The sequence below is a fragment of the Lissotriton helveticus genome, chromosome 5_1 (genome assembly GCF_964261635.1).
Source record: "Lissotriton helveticus chromosome 5_1, aLisHel1.1, whole genome shotgun sequence".
NCBI lineage: Eukaryota > Metazoa > Chordata > Amphibia > Caudata > Salamandridae > Lissotriton > Lissotriton helveticus.
In genome coordinates, this window is record NC_136065.1 from 1358150463 (window position 1) to 1358174723 (window position 24261).

Here is a 24261-nt window from a genome sequence, read left to right on the forward strand (position 1 = left end):
CATTTGGCTGAGAGCACCCATGACAGGACATAGATTAACTATTTGCTGCAGACGGAGAAGGAGTACACAATTCATAAATCTCTTCATATCAGATCCCTTTAAAGGGGTCTCACGTTATTCTTTCCTTTGATACATTTATCTTGGAAATATACTTTTAAGAGAGAAGCTATTATGAATTGCAAATAAATAAGCAAACCACTTCAGAGTGGAGACTTGCCAGATTTGTTTGCATCCAGATATAATCAGAAACACTTTTGATTAATTGGAACCGCTCTGGAAACGTAGTACAACATGTAGTGAGCTTAGTGCTGCTGTATATCTGCAACATCATGCTGGCATAATGAGTCAGGAGAAGAGCCAGACATATTGCTGCATTAATATAAATGAAACAGACACCTAATCAATCAGCCGAAGTGAAAGAAAACAAATTGAATAGGAAATAAGGAGCAACAAAAAACAATAAAACCAACTGATAACAACTCAAGGACTGACAAACTAATTGATTCACTGAAAAATGGGCCCCGCAGAGGGAAAAAACATTGTTTTGAGCAATGATGTTGGCTTCTGATACACATTTGAAGGTGGCAGCCAGTGGAGCCCGTTTGTAATTACTACTGCAGTCATAGTAGTGTAGTTTCCTTGAGAGCAGAGGTGTGTGGTAAAGGTACGAAGGGATGTTCTCGCAAGTGAGTATGTAAATTATTTTGTCACATTAAAAGTTCTTGCATTACTTTTATGTCCTAGTAAAGTAGAAAAAAATAGTTGCAATGTGAAAGTAATGCATTAATCATTAAAAATAAAAAATAAACATACTGAGAACCTAATAAGAAGTTATAGAACGAAAACAGATTATAAAATCACGGAAAAGGAAAAATGTACTAACATTTCTGAACGATAACAAGTTAAACTCAATTGTGTTCCAAAAGAATCACCTGAGGCATGACAAACAGGACAGTCCAGTTTGAAAACATTTGACGAAGAATATGAGCATAGGGGCCGTGTTGATCTTAAATTGGTGGTCACGCAGCTAAAATGTTAGGGTCTCAATTACAAAAAACTGCTGCAGTGCAGCACTGCAACCCCGTTGGCTGCACCACGCTTCAGCATTCTCAAAGCACAGGGATGTGTCATATCTACAAGCAGTGGCGGCTCCTCCGCTATGGCGGAGGAGCATCACCGCACGGCTTTCAAGCAGTGCAGAAAACAAAACCATAAAATTATAATAACTTTCAGTTATTATCTTTTAATATTTCCTGTTGCTTAGCGGGCGGGCGGGCGGGCAGGGCTGCTCTGCTCTGCTCATGGAGTAGGGCAGGAGTGGTTTTCCTACTCCTAAGTCTGCAGTGACTGTTTGGTTGGCCCTCTCGAGCCACCCAAAGCAGTCATTTGCACTTTCCCCCTTCTCCATGCAGGCTGTAATGCAGAAGAACAGGGCCACCCCTACAGCCCCTAGCTGAGCGCCATGTCTGAGGGGTGAGGGGAGGGAGCCTGGCTGCCTGCTTTCTGTTTCCGAAATCAGAAGCAGGAAATAAGGAGCAGAGAAGATGCGGGATCAGCGGAAAGGAAAGTTATTTAAACATTTATTTTTCTTCAGCTCCCTTCTGCAATCGCAAACACCGCATACCCCGCCTCCCATACAACCCCTCCTGTGCTAGAATGCCTGCATCATGGGGATGATTGTTTATGTGCAGTAAGTGTTCCCTTACTTCACATAAATGATCTGAAGAGGCATTTTTCAGCTTCTATGACTGCTGCAATAGCGCACATAGAACTTGAAAAACTTTTTTTTTTCAATGATTGTTTATGTGCAGGAAGGCACACCTTCTTGCACATAAACAATCATAAGAGTTGATTTCCTTGTTCTATGAGTGCTGCAGAATGCAGCATGCATAGAAAGAGGAAAAAAACTAAGAGAAATTAATACATTTCTCCTTGTTGCGCCTCCCTATGCCTCCCCTTTGGCGTCATAGTATTCAGAAAGAAACCCCCCCACAGAGACACCAGCAAGAGGGCCAGCTGGTTCACCCAAGAACTCCTAGCCTCCAAGCAAGCCTGCCGGAAACTAGAGAAGAAATGGCACAGTGAACAAACTCCAGACAGCCATGCAGCACACAAGGATGCCATCCGCAACCACCACCACCTCATCAGGGCGGCCAAGAGGACCTCCTTCAAAGACCGCCTCGACAACAACGCACACAATAGCAAGGAGCTCTACAACATTGTGAAGGAACTCTCGAACCACTGCTCCAACACCAACGACATCCCGCCGCCGCAAGCCCTGTGCGACTCCCTCGCCACCTTCTTGCACCGCAAGATAGCAGACACCCAGGACAGCTTCAACACCAACAGACAGCAACACAACAGACCCTCCGTACACCATGGACCACGACCCCCTGCTAACCTGGGCCAGCATGAGCATCAATGACACCATCAAGACCATGCGCTCAATCCACGCGAGCTCTCCGTCGTACCCATTCACGCACCACGTTTTCAACAGAGCAAGCAGCACCATCGCACCCCACCTGCGCAACATCATCAATCTCTTCCTTGAGACTGCGACCTTCCCAGAGATCTGGAAACACACCGAGATCAACGCCCTACTCATAAAAACCTAAGGCAGACCCAAGAGACCTCAAGAACGTCCAGCCCATCTCTCTGCTCCCCTTCCCAGCCAAGGTCATCGAGAAAACCGTCAACAGACAGCTAACCCAATACCTCGAAGAAAACAGAATCCTAGACCCTTCCCAGTCAGGGTTCCGCAGCAACCACAGGACCGGCACTGCCCTCATTGCTGCCACCGAGGACATCAGGACCCTGCTGGACAACGGCGAGACCGCAGCACTCATCCTCCTTGACCACTCTGCCGCCTTCGACAGAGTCTGCCACTGCACACTACATGCACGCCTCCACGCCGCAGGGATCCGAGACAAGGCTCTGAATTGGACCACCAACTTCCTCTCTGGCAGAACCCAGAGCGTCTGCCTTCCCATTCTGTTCTAAAGCCTCTGAGATCATCTGCGGCATACCCCAGGGATTCTCCCTCAGCCCGACGCTCACCGACCACGCAAGAAAACCTCGGAATCATCCTCGACTCAACACTCTCAATGACCAAGCAAGTCAACGCCATCTCCTCCTCCTGCTTCAACACCCTCTGCATGCTCCGCAAGATCTACAGATGGATCCCGACAGATACAAGAAAGACAGTCACCCAGGCCCTCGTCAGCAACAGACTCGACTACGGAAACGCCCTCTACGCGGTAGCCCTGACCAAGCTCATCAAACGACTACAATGCATCCAAAACGCCTCAGCATGACTGATCCTCGACGTACCACGCCACGGCCACATCACCCCCACCTGAAAAACGTGCACTGGCTCCCCGTCAACAAGAGGATATCCTTCAAGCTCCTCACCCACGCACGCAAGGCACTCCACAAGACTGGCCTAGCTTAGCTCAACAGACAGCTCTCCTTCTACATCCCCAACCACCAGCTATGCTCCGCCGACCTCTCACTCACCACCGTCCCGCGGATCCGAAGAACAACCACCGGTGGGAGATCCTTCTCCCACCTCGCCACCAAGACATGGAACACCCTCCCACTGAGCCTACGACAGACCCAAGACCTGCAGACCTTCAGGAGGATGGTCAAGACCTGGCTGTTCGATCAGTAGTGCCCCTCCCTAACGCCTTGAGACCCTCGCTGGTATGTAGTGCGCTTTACAAATGATTGATTGATTGATTGAAAGACTCATTTCCAGATTGAGGATTTCTCGTAAATCTGGAAATGTGTCTGGTTTCATGGGTGTTGTGTGGGAACACCCACAACACCACCCATGGAACGTAACTTTCACGCAAAATGCTGCGTGTAAAGGGGCCATAATTACAAGAACAGGAAAAAACACTCAAGGGTGGCTTTTCCTATCCTTGTAAATATGTGGCAGAAAAATGTGCCGCAGGTGTGTCACAAAAAGTGACGCACCAGCAGTGCAAGTTGCTTGTAAATAAGTTTTTAACATCTATGACACCCATGTCATCCAAGTAGGAGGTGTCATTTCAGACTTAAAAAGCTGCTGAGTGCAACTGTAGCCAATTTCCCTAGGCTGAATTTAGAGACATGTATACCAGAAACATCATTGTGACTGCCTCAAACTGCTTTTCAGTTTATTTATGTGAATACAAGATGCAGAGATTTTACCAATGCTGTTGTCTACTTATTACCGTATTCATTTGCCTATAACTTTTAAATCTGAAGGAATTAACCTCAAAAGGTAGATTGTTCAAACTGTACAACGCACATATGCCCTAATTGGCATTGCACTCTGATTAAAAAAAATTCATTTCACTAAAGCCACAGTGTTTTTTTTTATTTCATTGCCCCATTATCTATTTCACTCATGAAACAAACGTCACTCTATCAAATCTAAGTATGGGCTGAAAATCCGTTCCGCTCGTGGAATTTGCAATTTTTGGGCAATTTCGCAGTCCGCGAATCGCGCGAAATTGTCAAAAAATACGCAATTCGCAAGCTGGCGGATTTTTTTGCTTGGTCGCACTTCAAAAATACAATCTCGCGCGCGCGGCGTTAACTTACCGTGATTCTGAGTTCGCCGAGTTGTTTTCCTCGCTGGTTTGCGTGCGCTGCGCCATTTTGGATCTTGCTGCATGATCGCGCAAGTCTTTTTGACCGCGAGTATGTCATTGTGGCATGCCATCTTGCACTGCGAGAGTTTGAGAACGCGACCACGTCATAAGGGCCAGCGATCATGCATCGCGAGAGTAAACAATTGCGAACACGTAGATGCGATGCAACGCTGACTTCCGGCAGGAGTTTTGAACAGCTCGCTTTCCCGAACTTGCAAAAATTGCAATTCTGCACAAGAAATCCACCGCAGGCAGCATAAACCTTCTGAAAATGATGATTTTGATCAGAATAACTCCTCAGAATGACATTTGGCTGGACTTTTTTGTGCAAGGAGTCCATTTTGGGGGGGGGGGAGGAAGGAAGTGCCCCAGAGTCTCCAACTTCCTGTTCCTGTCCAGCAGGCTCCTCCCAGTGCTTTGTCCATGCCATGGTCACTTTTCATTTGGATCTGGAGCTGGAAGGATTACTTTTTGTGGCTGCTGCTGGATATTTGTATTGGAGGACTTTTTTGACTTTGGATAATTTTTGGGTTTGAGATTTTACAAGTAAGTTGGTGTTGTGTGTTTGGGGCATTGCAGTTGCAGTTGCAATTTGTAAACTTTTTCACAACTTTAAAAAAGAAATATTTTGGGTAGCTACAGTATCCAGTAGGCCCAGGGTTAGTCATGGGTGCATGATACAACTGTTTCTTGAGTTTAGTTGAACTTAAATCTCATTTATGTCATGGAATTTTAGCTCACTGTTATATGTGGATTTTTCTTTTTAATTTTGGGGTACGTGTAAAGCCACACTAGCCAGTAGGCCCATGGGTAGTGAGTGGTGCATGTACCAAGTCTTTCTGTGGGGTGTCTTGATTTTAAACATCATTGAGGGCATGGATGGCATTGGATTGTGGTGGTTTTTGTGTGTTTTTTTACTTTTCGGGGTGTTGTTGGGGCCTGGCCATGTGGGTGGGGGCCCGTTTGAGGCCTCGTCCAGGCAGGGCCTGGCCATGTGGGTGGGGGTCAAGGGGCCATTTTGAAGCCAGGCAGTGTGCTCAGGCCTGCACCCAGTTTGCCTTGCTTTCATCCATTATACCCAGGGGACTCAGTGGTGCATAGACCAAGTCTTTCTGTGGGGTGTCTTGAATTTAAACATCATTGAGGGCATGGATGGCATTGGATTGTGGTGATTTTGTGATTTTTGACTTTTTGGGGTGTTGTTGGGGCCTGGCCATGTGGGTGGGGGCCAATTTGAGGCCTGGTCCTGGTAGGGCCTGGCCATGTGGGTGGGGGTCAAGGGGACATTTTGAAGCCAGGCAGTGTGCTCAGGGCTGTACCCAGTTTGCCTTGATTTCATCCATTATTCCCAGGGGTACTCAGTGGTGCATGGACCAAGTCTTTCTGTGGGGTGTCTTGAATTTAAACATCATTGAGGGCATGGATGGCATTGGATTGTGGTGATTGTTGTGTGTTTTCCAATTTTTTGGGGTGTTGTTGGGGCCTGGCGATGTGGGTGGGGGCCATTTTGAGGCCTGGTCCAGGCAGGACCTGGCCATGTGGGTGGGGGTCAAGGGGCTATTTTGAAGCCAGTCAGTGTGCTCAGGCCTGCACCCAGAGTGCCTTCCTTTCATCCATTATGCCCAGGGGTACTCAGTGGTGCATGTACCAAGTCTTTCTGTGGGGTGTCTTGAATTTAACCAGCATTGAAGGCATTGATGGCATTGGATTGTGGTGATTTGTGGTTTTTCGACTTTTTGGGGTGTTGTTGGGGCCTGGCCATGTGGGTGGGGGCCATTTTGAGGCCTGGTCCAGGCAGGGCCTGGCCATGTGGTTGGGGGTCACAGGGCCATTTTGAAGCCAGGCAGTGTGTTTTCTGCCATAGGCCTGAACAAAGTCTGCCTTGCTTTCAACCATTATGCCAAGGGGTACTCAGTGGTGCATGGACCAAGTCGTTCTGTGGGGTGTCTTGAATTTAAACATCATTGAGGGTGTGGATGGCATTGGATTGTAGTAATTCTTGTGTGTTTTTCGACTTTTTGGGGTGTTGTTGGGGCCTAGCCATGTGGGTGGGGGCCATTTTGAGGCCTGGTCCAGGCAAGGCCTGGCCATGTGGGTAGGGGTCAAGGGGCCATTTTGAAGCCAAGCAGTGTGCTCAGGTCTGCACCCAGTTTGCCTTTCTTTCATCCATTATACCCAGTGGTACTCAGTGGTGCATGGACCAAGTCTTTATGTGGGGTGCTTGAATTTAAACATCATTGAGGGCATGTATAGCATTGGATTGTGGTGATTTTTGTGTGTTTTTCGACTTTTTGGGGTGCTGTTGGGGCCTGGCCATGTGAGTGGGGGCCATTTTGAGGCCTGGTCCAGGCAGGGCCTGGCCATGTGGGTGGGGGTCAAGGGGCCATTTTGAAGCCAGGCAGTGTGCTCAGGCCTGCACCCAGTTTGCCTTGCTTTAATCCATTATACTCAGGGGTACTCAGTGGTGCATGAAACAACTCTCTCTGTGTGGTCTCTCTTCTATTAATGTAAACATCCATTTTTGATTAGAATTGCAATTTTTATTTTGGGTCTTTCCATTTGTGAGTGTGTTGTCGTATTAATAATAAATGCCTAGTTGCAAATATTAATTGAAGCACGACATATGCAACATTTATTTAACTGATGTTCCTCTGGTCTCCTTTGCTTTTAGGTGCACAAAGAGAACCACAAATCTGTCATTGTTCATCATCAGTGCCAGGAAGAAGTCCTGCTGCGGTGTGTGCAACACAACGTCACGTGACGTCACGTGTGGCCACAGACAACTCTACAACTAGTGCAACTGCGGTCTGCTGTTCTGACATCTGAAGAAGATGGGCCCAAAGAAAGGTGGCCGTAGCTCCTCTACCAAGAAAGTGGCCAGTGCCACTGCCAGTAAGAAGGAGCAGAAGAAGCAAGTGGCGCCACTTACCAAGGAGACTGGTGTGCCCACAGACACCTTTTTTGGGAGAAAAAAACTACGCCTGCAGCAGCAGCGGTGTCCGACCGGGACCAAGCTGGGAGCAGCACCTCCGCTTCATTTGTCTCAGTGCCACCACGCCAAGTTAGGCCCAAGGCCATGAGTGCCGCAGAGGCAGCCACTTTAATTGCTCAATCACCATCGACCAGTGATGTTGGCGTTGACTCATCGCAAGAAAGTAGCATCCTATCAACGCAGGGTGTAACTCATCTGACGTGTGTTCAACCACAGCCGCAACACCAACCACAGGTGCAACAAGGAGATGCGCAAGGAGAGGCGTAAGGAGATGCGCAAGGAGAGGCGCAAGGAGAGGCGCATGGAGGGGCGCTTGGAGAGGCGCATAGAGAGGCACAAGGAGAGGCGCATGGAGAGGCACAACTGCCCACAATGCTTGTTCCTCCAGAAGTAGCGGCACATGAGGAAATCGAGATTCATGCGGAGGTATCAGCCGAGCAAACCACTCCTCCGAGTCCTGATGATCCATTGTCTTCAAGATCCCCAGCAAGGAAAAGGTCAAGGAGGGCTAGTACAAGTACTTCTTCAAGCCCCCTTCCTTCTGATGATCTCGATCCTGATTGGCACCCACCAATACAGTCTGAGAGGGAGGCATGCCATTAGCCGACAAAGTTTGGTAAAAGGAAGGTTCCTGCAAGGCTTTCACTTATGGGTGATGACGAAGAAGAAGTAGAAGTGGTGTATTCTGCTGCTGATGAACAGTCTGACGATGATGACCCAGTCATCACAGTTGTCACACCAGCCGCAGCGGGCATGCAGCAGACAAACATTTTTACCCTATCCTGAAATGCTGCCCTGCAGGATGTGGGTGGCGAGGCACTGGTACAACCACCAACTCAGGTAACTACTACACCAACATGACCTACAGCTTCCATATTTTATCGTCAGAATGGTCGGCAGGGACCTCCATCCAGCTCGAGCTCCATTACCTCAAGTAGTGGTGCTGTAAGTGCACAACAGAGTCAAATTCCGTCACGCACATCCTCCACTTCATCTGGCATTGAAAGTAGCACCTCCACCACCCCCAGAAATCTCAACTCCCCAGTTTGGGACTTCTTTAGTATTAGCAAAAAGGCAGAAAACCTAGTCATTTGTTCGATTTGTAAACCAGTAGTTAGTCGGGGTAAGCTTGGTACCAACTATGGTACTGGAGGCCAGAGAGGTCATCTCACAAAACACCACATTATCCAGTGGGAGGCGCACCTAAGTAACATCCGGAAAGCCAAAAGTACAAATCCAAATATATCCATTGATATTGCATCTGATGATGACGAGGAGCTGATCGTGCAGGGGGGAGGTGAAGAACCAGGAGAAATTTTTTCTGGTACACACAGTACCCCTGGCAGCACCACTGCAATGGTAGCGCTCACACCCTCCTCTACCCCAGCAATATCTAGGAGGCACAGTAAGAGTCTGGTAGAGACATCAATGCGAAAAAGTTCCTAAATGAGCCTAACTGGGTTGAAGAAGTCTGGATCATCATCATCACATATGAAAACGGTCCAGACCACCATTAAAAGCATGTTTTGGTCGGAGGCGCCATTTGAACGCAACCACCCAACGGCACGTCTGTATATCGCAAAGCTGGCTAAAATGCAAGCACTGGACCGTCTCCCTTTTTCTTTTGTGGAAGGGGTGGGGTTTCTAGAATTTGTGGCAACAGTCTGCCCTAAATGGAACTTTCCTAGCCGGTCCTATTTTGCCAGAGTTGCGGTTCCAGCACTACATGAAGATGTGATTGGGTCAGCTTTGCAGAAGAGTGCTGTTCACACTATCCACCTGACAACAGACATGTGTACCAGTTGCCAAGCCGGGAATTACATGTGCATCACTGCACACTGGGTCTCTTTTGCGGGGGTTAGAGAGAAGATATCTGCAGGTGTTGACAGTGGCACAATTTTTCAAGCTACTCGGAAACATGCAACAGTAGCCATGTTTGCCATGGAGAAATCTCATACTGCAGTAAACATTTTGGAGGAGTTTAACAGTAAGGTCTTTAAATGGCTGGTGCCAAGAAGTCGCATGATTGGTTATGTTTCCACGGATAATGGCAGTAATATAGTTAAGGCCATGAATGATGGTGGCTACTTCAGAGTGCGGTGTTTGGCGCACAGCATTAACTTTATTGTTCAAGAGTTCTTAAAAAAAGAAAACGCAGTCAGCAAGTTACCGACCACCTGCCGAAGAATCTGCACACATTCCACCCATTCTTTTAAGGCCCGGAAGCAGCTGAGGATCATTCAACGTGACCGTAGAGTGCCACTCAGAGGACTCATCCAGGAGGTGGCAACACGTTGGAACTCAACCTTCTACGCTTGAGCGTCTGTTTGAGCAGTACTTGGTAATCAATGAGTATGTCTATAGCATTAACTTACGGTCTGCTGTTATGAAAGACATGAGGCTAGAGCTGGAGGAATGGGACCTATTTAAAAGCCTGACAGACATGCTTCGTCCTTTTGAGGCCTTCACCCGTGAAGTCAGCAGGGAGGACTGTAGTTTGGGCAAAGCTATCCCATTGTTGCGCATGCTAGAGCACCAACTGAAGGCGGTGTCTTCAACGTTCCGAGCTGATGTTGACAAACAAGATGCATATCAGTTGGCGGAGAGCTTAGTAAGCCACCTAGTTGACAATGCAAGGCTTAAAGCAATACATAAAGAACAACATTACATTTGTGCCACTATTCTGGATCCACGGTACAAAAAGGCACTGACCAGCAATGCATTCATTCCTTTTGCTGAAGAAGATGTTTCAAACTACAAACATTGGCTAGCTCTGTCAGCCACTTGGTTCGAAAAAGAGCGGCAGGAAATTGAAGGAACCACCACAAGTACTACTGAAGCAGCACGCCATCCGGCGTCAATGTCCACTTCTGCGGCCGAAGGCAGTCACTTTCCCTTTCAGCCGTTACCGTCATCATCATCACCTGCACCAGGCCCATCCATAATATTGTAGGAAGCGGATTGGATAACTCATCAAGGGTTTGCTCACTCCAGTGTTGATGCAAAGGCAACACATGGTACGCAAAGTGAAGTTCCCATGGAGGGCCTTGAGTGGATGGTGCAGGCCTATATGGATGACCCAACAGAGGTCTACATTGATCTTGACCCATTGGTGTATTGGTTTGGGAAAAGGCCTCACTGGCCACTGCTCAGTAGGCTGGCTATAAATTATTTGGCTTGCCTACTCACAAGCGTGTCTTCGGAACAAGTTTTCAGTGCTGCTGGTGCCATTGTCATTTCAAAAATGACCCGCCTCTCGTCCAAAAATGTGGAGAGGTTAACAATGATCAAGATGAATTAGCACTTCATACTACCAGATTACAAAATACGTGAATCCACGCAGGAAGAAGAGAACACCGACTTAGGTGACGGAAGTTCTTCTCTGTTAGCTGACCTACTCCATGTTCAATTCACAGAGTTTGAGGACGAGCTCTACTTCCCTGACAACTAGTCTTGAAATACTTACTTTTTTTTTCTTCCGTCCTTATTGACTTTTATTTCTGTGTGTCTTTCTTTGATTTGCAACTTTTAGCACAACAAAACTTTAATCACAACAAATCCATCAGCAGCACTGTCTTCGTCTTATTTCCATATTGAAGGTGCCGCTGTCTGCATTCCTGAAGTTCACAAGTTCACAACTCAGTCATGCTCCTCTATCCTCCTCCTCCAGACTCCCCCATCCATTTCCCTCAAGGCAGATGGCTGGATTACGCAGAATCTAGAAACTCACTATGCTGACTGCACCTTCTGAAATAGACACGAGGGGCTGCCCTGTGCCCTTCACTTAAGAATAAGATGTTGCTGACAAGTGGAACAGGTAATGAATGATGAGATGGCATGCAGTGGACAACACTGGCTGTCTGGCTCTGATAAAAGCAATTGTTGTTTGTGTGTTGTGCATGAAGTGAATCCTATCTATGTGTTCTGTTATTATTATTTAATCTTTTACACACTAAATTTAACTCAAGTGTACTCTGTTACCTTGTTTAATACAATTTGTACTTCTACTGCAGGGGCCAGCCACTATGTTGCATTTTTCAATATGGAAAATGTCCTTGAACTCACTGTGTGTAGTCTGTGACTGCATGAACAACATTGAGTTTGCCAATATACCATGATGATGAGTTTGCCAATATACCAAGATGATGATGATGAGTCTTGATGATCAAAGTTACATAATATCTTTTTTCTTTACAGTCACTCACTGGGATGGATGGATCATCATCTTCGGTTTACGGAAGAACTATGCCCATTTTGTGAGTGGCAAACAGGTAAACAAGTCAACAACAACCACAGCAGACCTACATGTCTGTCTAAATTGTGGCTATGTGGCTTGCTGCATAAAATCAGATATGCTTTGTCTGTATGTGTCAAAGAGGAATGCTACATCATCAGGTTGGTTCACTCAGTCGTGCCTGCCTTGACCGTCTGCATGGCCCTGGCCTGCTGTGTGCTAATTACTATCCTTGAAAAGGAGACTCAGAGTACGCACTTTAGAAATGATGCTTGTATGTAATACTGTCGCCTCTGAAAGTGAAAGTGTTATTTTTGCACTATACACCGTACCTTATATTTTTTCTCTGGTGTGTTTTAATATCCCTTCCTGTTTTTCCATTAACAATTACAGGCCGGCTTTTACCTTGTGCCATGGGAAAAACATTAACTCAGGCTTACCATTAGCAATCCGCAATTCCGCATCTGCCAGGTAGGCAGTGGACAGTGTGTCTGGTCACCAAGATTGATTGACGGAGCGTCAGATGGAATGGAGGAGTCCTGTGAATAAGAGGAATGGCTGGTGCATGCAACTTCCCAAATTGAACAGGACAACTACAACATACAGTTACAGTATCCTCTTCACTTCTTCTTATCTTTTAAATCACTTATTGTTGTGAACTTCTATGACTGCGACTCTGTGCATTTGCTCTCTGCTTCAAATTTATCACTACAGCTATTTCATACGTTTTTTTTCTATTTTTAAAACTAATGTAATGTACTACTAAGTGTTTATTCTCTCTGAGGGCAGATAGGCAAGTGAAATTGCGTAATTACAGCAGCCCTGTACTGTCAAATTGTTTAGTACTGCTTAGTAAATTGTAGTAAGTACTACTTTTCAGTAACCTAACCATCCATTTAGCAAACAACTTCATGCATACACTTCCTTTATGTCCCTTAAAAGATATATGGATATCTTTGTATCCAAGATTTGTTTTTCTTCATTTGTTGTTTGTCTATGCTGTGTTTTTTTCCTCTCTCCACAAAACTTTACCAAAAAACCCCATTCCCATCCAATTTTCAAACCCTAACCCTCTTCCCCCAGGCTGTGTGGTTTTCATTGAGGTGTGACTAAATGACAAGAATAATTCCACACACTTGCTGGGGAGGATAAGGTCAAAGCAGCAGAAAATCAATTTCAAGGCTGGTGAAGGAATCCGAGGATATATTCTTATTCTTATTCAGCTTGACACAGACCTATGACTATTTGCAAATCAAATCTGAATTTCATGTGTGCCATCAAGTGGATTGATCATCAAGAACATCCTCCTCCTACATGTGGCGAATTATTACGCTGCTGTGTCCTTCACCTTCAGTACTATTTCTTGTAGTAGCCAAAGCTAAACCTCACGCAACTAGCAGTTATACTTTGTATACTTTAGCATTGCTTAAGCTAAATTATGGCACTGTTCTTGTGTACTGTACTATCTATCGTACTGTTCTAATGCTCCGCTCAGGCCACTCGATGTTTCATTTCCTTTTTTTTCATATGCTGCTACTGCCAGTGTGTACCACCACTACTACTACCACCACAACGATGCCATTTCATCCGCCCAGGATTCAATAGCCAACCTTAATCGCCATTTGCCATGCAGCAAGCCCTGTGCCTATCCCTATTCTCAAACACGAATCACAGGTAAGATAAGCGTTTGGGGGAGGAAGAATAATGGAGTAGAGAGGAGAGACTGACGGTAGTAGTACTAGTAAAGTAGTAGGACAATTGAATTCACTGAGTCTGTCAGTGGCACTTTTGTACAAATTTGGGCGATTAGACAATTTGAATCAACCCACCAGTTAAGTTTCAGGAAAACAAATGTACAGTTAACCCCCCCCCCCCCACCTCCCCCACAAAACAGTAAAAAAACGCATATGCAATGTTTAAGCTGAAATAAATAATTATTTTATCCCTAACAAAAATAAACTATCCCACAAGAAGACCCAACCCACCCCCCTCCCTAACCCCAATGAATGTCCATGTAATCAAAGTCCCCATAGTCCAAAATCCCCAACACCCATTTCCCACCCCCCAAAAGTCTTTAAAAAAGGGGCAAGGGACAGTCTCTCCTCTACTTCCGCCAGTGGTGTCCTTTGGCCAGGTGGCCCAGCTGCTCTCTGCGGAGGTCCTTGAGCAGGGTTTTCAGCCGTGCCACCTCCTGCTCAAGGTTGGACACTCTGAGGGTTAAGCGGTGCAGACGAGCCTTGCACCTGCTGTGGGGGGGAAGCAAATTTTTTTGCTGCTTGGCGGTGGCGGGTGGCTGCGGGACCACGGCTCCGTACCGCTGAAGGCTTGCACTGACTGGATGACCCAGGGTGACCGGAGGAGGATGCAGCTGTTTGGATGCGTGCCCTCCTCCTCCTGGGCCACCAGCTGCCAATATTCGGCGACAATTGCCTCCAGCTTCCGTTGCTGGGCCCGTCTAGCCAGCTCCTTCCTTGTTAGTTTGGAAGGAGCATCTATATGAAGAAAGAAAAACATACTGTAACCAATGCTCTTTAAGATTAACACAAAATAATTCAGCAGAAAGTTGTGTAACAGTAGCACTAGCAACTTGCAAGCATAGTACACAACATTTGTGGCCTGTATCTATCTAACCTCCCACTTCGTCAGCCTCTGCTCTAACATTAGTGGGAGTGTCAGGAATTCTACTAGCACTATATGGACGCACTACATTAGACTCAGACAGTACACCAGTCTTCTTCTTCTTCTCTCTTGTTTAGCGAAATTGCACAAGAGAAAAACAGACGCAAGCCATGATGACACAGACTTGCGTTACTGTACCAGTCCAGTACATGATGGTGGTGAAGCTCTTACTTTTCTATTACGGGTGGCACTGGCCATACTCTGTTACAAGGGCTACTGCTTAATTAATTTAACATTCACCCTGCCCTGCACCTGACTACTATAAAAGGAAAATGAATAAGATAAATAATATGATCATCTATCCCTTCACAGGATATTTGCTTACATATGGGATGACTTTAGGTGCTTTGTTTTTTATCGAGTGAACACCAATAGGCCACACATGAATGACAGAGTTGTAATAAAATTATTAACAGAGGTAGTGAGTGGTCCCCGTAATCGCCGGATATATGCTGTGCTTGCAAACTACTGTTACTAGTCATGGTAGTATTCTGAAAAAAATTACAACTTCTTTTCCTCGGCTTTGCTACTCTGGCACGGACGTGCAGTGTTACATGCTCTTCAAAGTAACACTTCATCCAGTGACCGTCTACTCTGTCTACATACACCTATGCTATCTATGAGGAAGATAGTACCATGATCCAGGCATCCATCCATTCAAAGTAAATGTTAAACATTCTTCTTAATGTCTCAACTGGACAAACTTTACTTTTTCTCACAGAAAAACAACCTTTTTATTTTATTTTGGAAACCGCCAGCCATGCATCCGTGCTTGACTAGCATTTGAATTTGAACCAAAGGATATATTGCACACACATACAGTTTCTGTTTCACCCACCCAGGCAGTCCTCTTTCCTTTCTCCTTCCACCCAACCTTGCTTCAGCCTTCAACAGGCCATGCATCATATTCCCAGCCACCTCGGGCAGCATTCATAAACACATATCATTCTTTGCCAGTCATTACTTTTAACTCACTTGTCCTTCCTTACACCCTTCTTTCCCTTTTTGTTCATCCCATCCATCAAGTTCATCTCTGATCTGACTTGGCTTCTCGATAAAACTTTCACAGCTGAGTTGAAGTCAAATTTAGAGGAGGCTATTGGTTACTCGTCAACTCCCGCCGCTAATGCTATTGCTAATTAGAAGTCAAGGGTGAATGTCTTCTACCTGGTTGAGAGAAACTTAGTTCTAAATTTGTAAGTGTTCCTAACAGTAAAGTGTACTTGAACTGTACAACATGTACACCACTGCAGAGAGCCCACTCTGCAGTCTGCAATATCAATAAGTAAGGAATATAATAGCTTACCACTGCCCGCCACTACAGTGGCCTCCCCCACAGCAGTTCCTGTTGGCTGTGGCACCGCATCCGCCCCTGGAGTGCCCACCTCCGCGCTGGCCCCGGCACTGGTGGTTGGCTGTGCCGATGATGTTACGCCTAGAAAATACATTTAATATTTTTAGATGCCATATACACTATATAAAATTATTAACAGAGGTAGTGAGTGGTCCCGGTAATCGCCGGATATATGCTGTGCTTGCAAACTACTGTTACTAGTCATGGTAGTATTCAAGATGGCCGTGCCCATGTACGACCGCAGGGGTAACTTTGTGGTCGCCGCGCTGAAAAAAAACCTGCAAAGCGCCCTGCGAACACGCAAAAAAAATCAGCAAATTCGCACAAATTCGTTACATTTTGCGTACCGCAAATTTGCTTTCACGTAAATTAGCGTACCGCAAATTCGCAAATTTCTCCCATACTTAATCAAATCCCCTAAACCTGTTGAATGGCTCTATAGCATGCATGTTCCATCTTCCCAATTTACTTCTACCCCTGCTTCTGCACTCATGCTAATTAGCACTTACTCAGTAGAGAGTCATATATCTGATATGGTTGCTTCGAAGACATTGGGCAACCAAGACACTTTCTTTACTCAACCCATGTTGTTAATAAAATCATGCCGGACAACAATGCTGTCATCCACTAACCATGCCCACACTCACAAAACTGGGCATGGGCAAACAAGCTGTCAGGAGTCACATTAAATGTGCGCCACAAAAAGGTGGTGCTTAGTCAGTGTGCCCTCTGAGGATAACCCTCTGGAACTGGAAAGAAGGTTCTGTGGACCCCTCAGATGCCCCCATGCAGGCAGGATGGCCTTTACATAGTTCATGGGATCCACTTCCAAGTTTATTTTGTGTATTTTATAAAGCGCCCAGCTACCCCAACGGGGCGTCCCGGCGCTGAAAGAACAAGTAGAAGATGGGCACTAAGTGGGACTTATAAGCCAAAAAGGAAGGTCTTGAGAGATTTGCGGAACTTGAGTTCCGACCGACTCGAGCGAAGGGATAGCGGAAGCTTATTCCACCGCTGCGAGGTACAGACTTCAAAAGTTTTACCTCCCGTTCGAGTTTTTTTTAATCTGGGAGTCACAAGCAAATGTTGGGAATGTGATCTCAATGTTCTGGGGTTGCAGTAGGGATGAAGGCTGGATTTAAGATAGGCAGGTCCTTTACCCTTCATGGCTCTGTAGGCCAGTGTCAGAGCTTTGAACTCGCATCTTTTCGAGATGGGAAGCCAGTGTAGTTTGTTGAGATACGGGGAGATGTGATGCCTAGGAGGAATACCCTCCACCAGGCGCGCCGCAGTATTTTGAACAGTCTGGAGCTTATGACACAGACCTGCTGTGAGGCCCATGTATATCGCTTTGGCGTATTCAAGATGGGAGGTTATCAGGGCATGGACCACAGTTTTACGGGAGTCAGTGGGCAGGTAATTTATAAGCTTTTTTATTGTTCTGATCTTTGAGAAGCAAGATGCCGCAACTGATTGAACCTGAGGTCCAAAGGAAAGATGGTTATCCCACCGAACCCAGAGATTCCTGACCGAATCATTGGGTATGGGGGCTTGACTCAAATCTTCCGGCCACCATAGGTTAGATTCCAGTGGGGAAGGTAGATTGAAAAAAGGACCTCCGTCTTTCCTGCATTGAGCCTCAAGGCGTTCAAATCCATCCATTTTGCTATGTTCCTGAGGCATGATTTCAGAAGGTCGAATGCTGTGGGTGTGGGCTCATCGAAAGTGAAAAGGAGCTGAATATCATCAGCATAAAAGGTGGTTTTAACACCAGCCTGAGCAATCATTTCTGCCAGAGGGGTAAAATACAGATTAAAGAGGAGCGGGCTCAGCGATGAGCCCTGAGGGACTCCCCATTTAAGTGGCCTGGCTGCAGATGAGTAAGGGGGAGTATGCACCTGCTGAGTACGATTTGAAAAGAGGCAACCCACTGTAGCACGGTTCCCCAAATACCTATCGCACTCAATCATCTCAGCAGAATCTTATGAGAGACGGTGTCAAATACTGCTGAAAGATCCAGCAGCACTAACAACGCCCTCGACCCTCGATCCAGCGTCCACCTCACAGAGTCAGCCATTTCAATCAGGGCCTACTCAGTGCTGTGGCCTGAGCGGAAGCCATGCTGAGAGTCATGCAAAAGCCCATGGGACACTATAAAGCTGGCAAGTTGTGAGGGCGCCAGCTTTTCCAAAATCTTAGCAGGGGCAGGCAAGAGGGAAATCGGCCAGTAATTGCTCGGGATATCAGGGTCCGCATTGGGCTTTTTCAATATAGGGACTAGGAAGGCATGTTTCCATTTTTCTGGGAACCTTCCAGATCTCAAGGAATCATTCCAGATGGAAATTAAATAGGGATTGAGAAGAGTCGCAAGTGCCTTGTATTGTTTTGCTGGCCAAGGGTCACTTGGGGACCCGGATTTGCATTTAAATAATTCCACCAGGGAAGTCTCTTCTGAAATTTCTGCAAATTCTGAGAGGGAAGGAGTCGAAATATTCTGATTTATCAATTCCTCCTCAGAGTTCAGGCTAACAGTAGTGAGAAAAGAGGCATAAATAAGCGCTATCTTTTCCTCACAAAATTCCGAGAGCTGATTGCAGAGAGACTGTGAGACGGGCTGGCGCCAATTCAGCGCTTGAGGGTCCGTAAAGGATCTGACAATATTAAAAATCTCTCTTGGGCCATTACTGGCTTTATCGATTCTGCTAGCCAGATAGGCTCTTTTATGTTTAACAATTAATTTACAGTATTCTTTAAGGGCTGTCCTGTACTCAGCCTTACTTTCCAGGGAATACTTTTGTCTCCAGACCCGCTCAAGAACTTTACAAAAGGCTTTTTTTTGTCGAAGTTCGTCCGTACACCAGGGGGCTGTTGGTGCCGACCTGTAAGTTTTAATAGGTTTTAGGGGGGCTAGTGAATCCATAGCCTGGCAAATCCAGGCATCCAGATTGACAATGCGAGTGTCCAAATCTGTAGCCGCGATTGGCCGGGAGTCTTTTATGTATTCCTGAAGGGAATCAGGGGTAATTTGACTCCAATTTCTCCCAGATTCTTTCAGAGTCAGGAAGGGTCTATCTGAATAAGTCATGCCAATCAAAAAAGGAATAAGGTAGTGATCTGACCATATCACTGGTGTGGAATTCTCCATCCGAATGTCCACCAGATTAGAACAAATTAAATCTAGTGTATGACGAGCTTTATGAGTGGGTGACTCCACCCTTTGAATAAGACTGCAGGCCGCCAGATTGGATATAAAACTCTGGTTGAAAGGACAGGAGACATCGTCCACATCAAGATTGAAATCCCCTAAGGCTGTAAAATTTGCATGCCGTGTACTGGCCTGAATGATGTAGTCTGCCAGGGCAGAAAGATACGAAGTACTAGAATGGGGGGGGGGGGGCGATATATCAAGAGACCTGAGCAGGAAGTTGATGCCGATAGCTTGATACAGAAAGGAAGACCCTCAATGCAGTCAATTTGATCGTAATGGGGGGTAGTAACAGTCCATTTGGATTTATAAATGAGTGCCACCCCACCCCCGAGCCTGCCATTGGATCGATTGGCACAGATAATACTATAGCCTTCGGGAATGGATAGGTTCAGGGCTGGGTTGGCCGTTTCATTCAACCAAGTTTCGGTAAGAAAGAGAAGATCCCAGTCATTATCCAGGAGAGACTGCCAGATGTCGAAAGCATGTCTAACCAATGATCTACAATTTACTAATGCAGCTCTAAGGGTAATGGAGGGTCCAGATACCCGGGGAGGGGCGTAGCCGGGCATGTGGGGGTGTCTATCCTGTGTTTTTGGATATGTTAAAGAAAAACCACAACCCTTGCATGTATAATCTGACCTGCATCTGTCTTAGGAGAGCGATAGGCAGTGGAGGCATCTTGGGGGTCTCAGAGCAAGAATCTCCATCCGCTTGTAAGTCATACCTGCACCGGCATCCAAACGGGCAGGGGGACCGGCCCCGGCCGCGTCCTGATCGTGGACGGGTGCAGACGGGCTTGCCTTTGGCGCACTTTCGGCGCGCCCTGCACTCGGCCGCGCGACGGCCATATATAGCAGGTGAGTGTGGGAGGGGCCAGGCTACTGGACCGTCACCCTATACTTCCCCCAAGATGGCGGCTAGGCTTTTACTAGACCTCCGTGACAGCGCCTAATCGGCTGCGTGGTGTCTAGAGGAGGTGGAAAACAAAGTAAATATGCCAGCAAGTAAGACAGAATAAAATACAATGTTCAAACAAAAATTAGCAAACTTTTAAAAATGCGCCATAAACTTCCCGGCTTTCCGCCTTAGGAAGGTCTGCTACCTGATCTAATGCGCGCGATGCCCAAAGCGCGTTTTATGAGCAGATGAGGGCGGGAGGGGCCAGGCTACTGGACCGTCACCCTATACTTCCCCCAAGATGGCGGCTAGGCTTTTAATAGACCTCCGCAACAGCGCCTAATCAGCTGCGCGGTGTCTAAAGGAGGTGGAAAACAAAGTAAACATGCCAGCATGTAAGACAGAATAAAATACAATGTCCAAACAAACATTAGCAAACTTTTTAAAATGTGCCACAAACTTCCCGGCTTTCCTCCTCAGGAAGGTCTGCTACCTGATCTAATGCGCGCGATGCCCAAAGCGCGTTTTATGAGCAGATGAGGACGGGAGGGGCCAGGCTACTGGACCGTCACCCTATACTTTCCCCAAGATGGCGGCTAGGCTTTTAATAGACCTCCGCAACAGCGCCTAATCGGCTGCGCGGTGTCTAGAGGAGGTGGAAAACAAAGTAAATATGCCCGCAAGTTAGACAGAATAAAATACAATGTCCAAACAAAAATTAGCAAACTTTTAAAAATGCGCCACAAACTTCCCAGCTTTCCGCCTAAGGAAGGTCTGCTACCTGATCTAATGCGTGCGATGCCCAAAGCGCGTTTTATGAGCAGATAAGGGCTGGAGGGGCCAGGTTACAAGCATAATTTCTTCCTCCATCTTGACTAGTCAACACCTGAGGCCATATCAGAAAAAGGATGCACAGTCCCTGTTCGAGCTGCAGCACACTTTCAAATTGCTGTGGCAGGTGCAAATGGGGACAATGCATCCTAAATTTGATAATGTTTTACCTACCTCCAAGGCAAATGCTAATTCTCAGTGGCTCTGGCCAAGCGCAAATGTGAAAGACTAAGCGGCTGCTTTGCCCAGCTACTGTATCTCCCACTACGCTAACAGAACCCACCTACACTGCATAGGGTGGATGGAGATCGTCTTGTAGCAGGTATAGTGATCATCTGCAACTGCCTGCAAAGGAGAATATGTGGAGGTATCAGGATGGTGTGCATTAACAAATTGTTGATAAACTAAGTGATTTCTTCATCATAATTTTTGATTATTTGCCATAATTTTCCATAAACTATTTATCTGCAAATTGTGGAGGTTCCACTAGCATACAAGGTGAATGCCCTTTTCTATAGAATAGATATAATACAATACAACAATAGAAGGGGTCTGGGAGATTGGGAATGGTCCATCACATATACTCCCTACACTTAACAAAATAAATCAATAGATGTGGCGTTCCAAAATAAACCACTGGCCAATAGTCCTAGTCAAAATGCCCACCTATTATGGAGCTGAGCCTGATGATGAAGCATGCCACCTAGGTGGGTGAGGGATCAAATTCCCGAATAGAAAATGCTCTGACTAGGACCTGTTAAACAAAAAGGTACATTTAATACTAATTTCTCTAACAAGACCCCTGCAAAAATATTGGCCAGTGGGTTATATTGGAATGTCACATCCATTGACTTTTTAAATAGAGTTAATAACCTGTAGATTACTATGTCTCTATTAATTACTGCTTTCAGCACATTAATCCCATTAATGTTAGGCAGAATTGTCTCAAGACATGATACTAGACATAAGTGATGCATTTTGCAAATCAATTTAATTCTATATAGGGTGAATGCACCATATATTTTAATTATGTAATATTTTTCAAAATAATATGAAGAACGGTTCTATGCTAAACATGGCTATTCTAAATAGTTAAGGAGGTAGGTCCCAGGACGTAGGGTCAGCTGGACCGTATACTGTATTTTGAAAGAACAAGGTGCCAACCCCACCACTTTTCAAATGCTCGTCAATCTGAGCAAACAAATCGAACTGGATTCCAGATTTGTTCGGTATATTTTATTTATACCCTTTACTTAGAAATTTTAGACACTTAAACCAAAGTGATCCTATGTTTGAGAAAGACACTCAACATATAACAAAACTAAAATCACATATACATAACTATATTATTTAAACAAACAAAAAATGATATTGTACACCTTTTCGTATTGAACAAATAGCAAACAGTAAATCTTTGCACATATTCAAGAAGAACAATATTTCAATTCAATGATAGAGACACGTTCAAAGAAGAAATCGAAGAACACAAAACAATTCGGAACATTAATCAAAGTCAGAATTCAATCCTGTATGTTTCATGTTGCTTTCTATTCTGCCGACGCGTTTCGAATCCGTGGACAAAGTACACGGAATCTCATCAGGGCTCAATCAATGGGGTTCTGTAAGGTGTATTAAAAAAAAGAGAGAAAGAGAGCACTGTGTCACCAACCATCATTAAATACTGGGTGACCGTACCACCTACCCCTCTGTTACCCTCCTGTACCTGTTAGTCAATCAGGGGCAGTTTTCACGATGATCTTCAAACACCAATACTTTAGTGAGACAGGGTTATCAGCAAGATAACAGTGAACTCAGAATCTGCAATCATAGTGTAATTAGTGTGGTGCATATATGGGCAAGCCCAACAATGTTCGTACCTTGGACGGGTGTGCGTGCTTGTCCCTGTCCCAGTTATTCAGTTTGTCTATGATCTTCTTTCGACCTCGAGGCAAAGCTTGTAGTCAAAAGTGCCTCCGCGGTCGTATATTCCCAGTCAGAGTCTCTAAATGTGTGCACACAGCCGTTCTGCAATGAACACAAAACGGGGCTTAAATATATGTGACCTTCAGTCGGGAACGCCGGCTGCTTCGGAAGAAACAATGCGGCCAGGCGAGTGAAGCGTCAGCATAGGAGTGCAGGTAAACGGGCATTGGGACCACTTCTATCTTTTAGTATTTGGTGTACATGATAAAACGGAATGCACCCGACTGAAGGTCACATATATTTAAGCCCCATTTTCTGTTCATTGCAGAACGGCTGTGTGCACACATTTAGAGACTCTGACTGGGAATATACGACCGCGGAGGCACTTTTGACTACAAGCTTTGCCTCGAGGTCGAAAGAAGATCATAGACAAACTGAATAACAGGGACAAGCACGCACACCCGTCCAAGGTACGAACATTGTTGGGCTTGCCCATATATGCACCACACTAATTACACTATGATTGCAGATTCTGAGTTCACTGTTATCTTGCAGATAACCCTGTCTCACTAAAGTGTTGGTGTTTGAAGATCATCGTGAAAACTGCCCCTGATTGACTAACAGGTACAGGAGGGTAACAGAGGGGTAGGTGGTACGGTCACCCAGTATTTAATGATGGTTGGTGACACAGTGCTCTCTTTCTCTCTTTTTTTTAATACACCTTACAGAACCCCATTGATTGAGCCCTGATGAGATTCCGTGTACTTTGTCCACGGATTCGAAACGCGTCGGCAGAATAGAAAGAAACATGAAACATACAGGATTGAATTCTGACTTTGATTAATGTTCCGAATTGTTTTGTGTTCTTCGATTTCTTCTTTGAACGTGTCTCTATCATTGAATTGAAATATTGTTCTTCTTGAATATGTGCAAAGATTTACTGTTTGCTATTTGTTCAATATGAAAAGGTATACAATATCATTTTTTGTTTGTTTAAATAATATAGTTATGTATATGTGATTTTAGTTTTGTTATATGTTGAGTGTCTTTCTCAAACATAGGATCACTTTGGTTTAAGTGTCTAAAATTTCTAAGTAAAGGGTATAAATAAAATATACCGAACAAATCTGGAATACAGTTTGATTTGTTTGCTCAGATTGACGAGCATTTGAAAAGTGGTGGGGTTGGCACCTTGTTCTTTCAAAAAACATGGCTATTCAGCATTGCTTTCATCCTTTGGGGGAAGGAGTGAAGAAAGTGGGATACATGCCGTTTAGAGTTAGCCGAAGTTGTTCCCATTTTTGTAAGCCTAGTTAAGTTTCAGAGCACAGTTTTTAATAGGTAGCACAAAATGCTGCTGTATTTTGTGTTAGAATTATAAGCATCTATTGTATTTTGGTGACAGAGATTTTCACACTATGCCATTAGCATAATTTTTAGGTCGAGCCTGGCGTAAGCAGTGCGAAGTACTGCTGTCGCCAGCAAGGTCTATTGTTAGTGAAT

The 24261-nt window shown here is 45.5% G+C and overlaps 1 long non-coding RNA gene across 1 annotated transcript; it reads left to right on the forward strand.

Annotated features, from left to right (window-relative positions):
* Positions 1-22908: 22908 nt before the first annotated feature.
* On the forward strand, positions 22909-23875 carry LOC144753625 (uncharacterized). The gene is made up of 4 exons (XR_013594436.1): positions 22909-22973; positions 23087-23228; positions 23314-23382; positions 23487-23875. It is a non-coding gene; the product is annotated as an uncharacterized LOC144753625 (long non-coding RNA).
* The last annotated feature ends 386 nt before the right edge of the window (positions 23876-24261 follow it).